Source organism: Limulus polyphemus, unplaced genomic scaffold (genome assembly GCF_000517525.1).
Source record: "Limulus polyphemus unplaced genomic scaffold, Limulus_polyphemus-2.1.2 Scaffold900, whole genome shotgun sequence".
NCBI lineage: Eukaryota > Metazoa > Arthropoda > Merostomata > Xiphosura > Limulidae > Limulus > Limulus polyphemus.
The window spans coordinates 366,017-370,832 of NW_013666510.1; the positions used below are offsets into that span (position 1 = coordinate 366,017).

The 4,816-nt window shown below is 32.8% G+C and overlaps 1 protein-coding gene across 1 annotated transcript in view; it reads left to right on the forward strand.

The window, feature by feature from the left end:
- The window catches only part of LOC111086177 (cubilin homolog), a 10,032-nt gene that overhangs the window by 4,631 nt on the left and 585 nt on the right, over nucleotides 1-4,816 (forward strand). The window lies entirely within an intron of this gene.

A 4,816-nucleotide genomic window follows, 5' to 3' on the forward strand; every position in this document is an offset into this window, starting at 1 on the left:
ATCCCTCAAGGTACGTGGTATACAAAAAATATGGCGACCAATCTTTAATAATTGAATTATATGAACATATTAACTAATACCCTCAGGTGTGGATAACATAAAAAATATGGCGACCAATTCTTTTAAATAATTGAATTTATATGAACATATTTAACTAATCCCTCAGGTGTGGATAACATAAAAAATATGGCGACTAATTCTTTTAAATAATTGAATTTATATGAACATATTTAACTAATCCCTCAGGTGTGGATAACATAAAAAATATGGCGACCAATTCTTTTAAATAATTGAATTTATATGAACATATTTAACTAATCCCTCAGGTGTGGATAACATAAAAAATATGGCGACCAATTCTTTTAAATAATTGAATTTATATGAACATATTTAACTAATCCCTCAGGTGTGGATAACATAAAAAATATGGCGACCAATTTTTCCAAACTTTCGAGAAAAACAAACACACACAAATCAGCTGTTAGTAACTCTGAAGGGGTGAGAGATCGAACAACTATGGTCGGATCCCTGCGGTAAAATGGAGACGCTGGAGACTCAATTTACGATTCTCTATTTTGTTTTTAAACTGAGAACAAACAGTGATTCTGCATATAAAACATACAGTGAAATTCAATAACATCGCCAAGCATGGCTCTTTACACGTAGGGGTTCCAGAAATTCTCTGATTTTGCCTTCAGTTGCCATGGCAATAAAAGCACTGCCGCAGCATTGTCATTGAAATTTGATTAATGAAAAGATGACCCCACAATTACAAAAAGAAAAACAACAGAGGCACACTAAAACTACGTCTTGAATATACTTGCTTTATGTCTCCATTGGCTCAGCGTTAATTCTGAGGACTCACACCGCTAAAAACTAGGCTTCGATACTCGTGGTGGATAGATACACCACAGATAGCCCGTTGTATAGCTTTTGACTTAACAACAAACCAACAATATATGTTTTATCTATATAGAGGATAGTGTACTCTATTGGTCAAAAAATTTATACATACAGACATGAAAGTAGAAAATTGACAGACCTTTCTCTGGTAGACTATCAAACTATTCGTTTGCATTATTGTTTTATAATAGACTTAAAATATATTGATTTTATTGATGTTATTCTTAAAAGTTTATTTAATACGATATAATCTTGCCCTAAAGTAGGAATAAAAAGACCAAATGTATTCTTTAATAAATTTCTATTTTTACCACCAATGAGTCCTTCATTTTATAAATTTTGAAACTTAAAATTAAAATTCTACCCTTATACTTAATTGATATGGATTAATAATATTCTTTAATCATTCAGAATATCTTACCCTTATAGTTAATTAATATGGATTTCCACTATTCATTAGTCCTTCAGAAAATGTTGCCTTTATTGTTCATTAATACGGATTTCTACTATTCTTTGATTCCCCAGGAAATTGTAACCTCATAATTAATTAAATGCGGCTTTCTAATAATCTTTAATTTTTCAGAAAGTTTTGGCCTTATAGTTTATTAATCCGGATTTCTACTATTCTATAACTCTTCAGAAAGGTATGACGACGACTTTCTATTCCTTTAAATGAGGCTTAATAGATGTATTACGTAAAGAAAAGCTTTGACGTGAATAGCAAATGATAACATTTTACTTATTGGACATTTTGTTTTAAACATAACCAACGATTATCTGGAGACTAATAATATAAATTGCGTTATTCAAATTTATTCATTATTACTTGAACATGAAGGGTGTTTCAACAAAGACAATTTCTGCCACTAAACTTTATAAACAATGGAAATTCAGCATTCTGCCCCTAAACTTTATAAACAAAGGCATAAGGGAATTCAGCAATTAATTTTACGAGATCTGCTCTGACACTCATTAGTAACAATAATCTTCTATATGTTGTAAACATGTTCAAACAAGGAATTCCCTAAACAAGCCTTCCGACAACAACGCTAATATTTACACACATGATCGATCGTCACAGCGCCACCTAGTCAATAAAAGAGTTGGTCTCAGCTCAGGATACAGACAAGCTATCTCGATATAAGGCTAATTGTAATGGATCTCAAAGATCTATTCTTATATATTCCTAGATTGATTATGTTGTAAATAAGGACGAGTAGATGGCCTTTCTATATATTACTAAACTATCTGATCAGGTACGTGTAATGCGAAACGTATTATACATATTTCGTGTGATGGGTAACATCATAAAAAGATATTCTACTTCCACAAAGTGTTTCAATTTGTGATCTAGAATTTTATTATTACAATGAGACGTTTGACAAATGATGAACAGGTATGACATTGTTCTGCAAAAAAACACGTCCTTATTTTGTGGAGTTGTTCTTTATTTGTAAACTTAAGAATGAAACTGTTCAAAAGGATTTTCCCTTTAATATTTTTGAATGGATATTTAATGTGTTATCAAGATTAATTGGGCTGGACGTGGCCTATTAGATAGCATGCCGGTCTGTTAACCCGAAAATCTCTTGCTTGCGCCCGTTGTCAGAAAATCGCACTCCGCTCTTTGACGCCGTGGTGCGTTAAGATGGTCAAATCTCACTATTCGATGAGAGTAGTCCAATCGTGGGTTGTGTTGCCCAGCTGAATTCCCTCTAGTCTATTAGTTTAAAATTAGATGCGTTTAGCGCGGGTAGTCCTTGTGTAGCTTCATGAGAATATCCGATGGAACAGTGGTAAGTCTTCGGATTTACAATGGTAAAATCAGGGGGTACGATTCCCCCTCGGTGGACACAGTAGATAGCTATAAGAAAACACATAACACAATATCCGAAAAAAAACAAGATTTAGCTGTAATATATATATATATATATATATAAACCTTTAAGCTTATAAAGTTCAGTCAAATAAGTTAAAATGTAAATTTGGTATTGTGAACTAACACAGACTAATTACTGAATTTCTGTTACCTATAAAATTAATTAGAAAATAACCCCTGGCATTTGTACTAATTAGGCGTACCAAAGTAAACGATACATTGTCTACCGAGCGAGCAGGTCATTATTAGGTAGGTTTATGGTTATGTTTTGGGTTGTACGGATAAATTAAGGTATGACATGTTATTTACTATATAGTTTCTTTCGTTATAGAAAACTCAAACTAATATTAACTCTTAATAAGTTTCAAGAATAGTTTCTTTCGTTATAGAAAACTCAGACTAAAATTAACTCTTAATAAGTTTTAAGAATAGTTTCTTTCGTTATAGAAAACTCAAACTAAAATTAACTCTTAATAAGTTTTAAGAATAGTTTCTTTCGTTATAGAAAACTCAAACTAAAATTAACTATTAATAAGTTTTAAGAATAGTTTCTTTCGTTATAGAAAACTCAAACTAAAATTAACTCTGAATAAGTTTTAAGAATAGTTTCTTTCGTTATAGAAAACTCAAACTAAATTTAACTCTTAATAAGTTTTAAGAATAGCATGGATACTATAACAAATGTGTTACTTATTAGAGGAATATATTATTTTTAGTTACATAATAGTGACAAGAGGCTATTTTCTCCCTTTTGAAACTTAAATGCAAAAAAGGAGCATTTATCTCGTCTTTAGTTGTCGTCCGGTGTTTGTTTTTTTTCCCCCACAGTTAATGATAATTAAAAAAACAGAAACAAATCTTAACTCTCAAATTACCGAGCCCCCCAGTGGCACAGCGGTATGTCTGCGGACTTTCAACGCTAGAATCCGGGTTTCAATACCCGTGCTGGGCAGAGCACAGATAGCTCATTGTGTAGTTTTGTGCTTAATTACAAACAAACAAATTACCGACTTGATAATGTACTGTTCATTACCGGTAGGGCTCACATGTTGACTAATTTTTATGTTTTGCCGATTTCAACATTTAAATATAAACAACTACACAAAACATATGTGAGAAATCACTTCTTTTTTTTATGTAAAATACATAAGAGACCCCGAATAGTAATTAATTGGATTAATTTCAATATTGGCGGTATTTATATTTACTTTTTTTTTTCTGACTGCATCAACAGTTTAGAAAAGTGCGTTTGAAAGGTCAACAGGTTCATAAGTTTCACTGGTAGTTATAGGGCTTATTCAGTTTGGAAAGCCCCCCCCCCCTCCCCCTTCAGTCACACAGCGGTATGTCTGCGGACTTATAACGCTAGAAACCGCTAGAAACAATGCTTAGAAAAAAGTTGTACGAATTCCACCAGAGGGTCCAGTGAGAGAAATATAGAAATAGATTTCTTAGGATGTTTCTACTGTATGATGTCAGAGTAGTCTGTATCCATCAGAGATTTAGTGGTTCAATTTGGACATTTTGCCCGAGTTTTTCGTTTTATTAGTACTCTTAATTATATTAAATATTTCCTTCATAAAAGAAAAGTAAAACAATTTATTAAATATAGATCTACTGACTCGGCCGGGTGTGACCTGGTAGTTAATGAGCCCAGATTTTGAATCTAATTCATGGTTCGAGACCCTTTGCTGCAAAAAAAACGTGCTATACAATCTAGGATCGTGAGTGCTCTATAAGAATGGTAGTCAGTTCACATTATTCGAGCACCAACTCCGGCAGTGGGCGCCGTTGTCTAATGTGTTAGTTCAAAAAATTTAAAATGGATATTCGTAGATAGCTTTATCGTTGCTTTGCGCGAAAATTCTGAAAACCTTTTTGAAATTTTGAAATAAATTATGGTTTTATTTCATTTTTCCGTGGCCCATCGAAACATCTGAAAGACTTATAACTCTAAAATTAGCGGTTCGATCCCTGCAGTGGACGCAGCCCAGACAGCCCATTGTGCTGCCTTGGCACTTAAACTATTAAAAT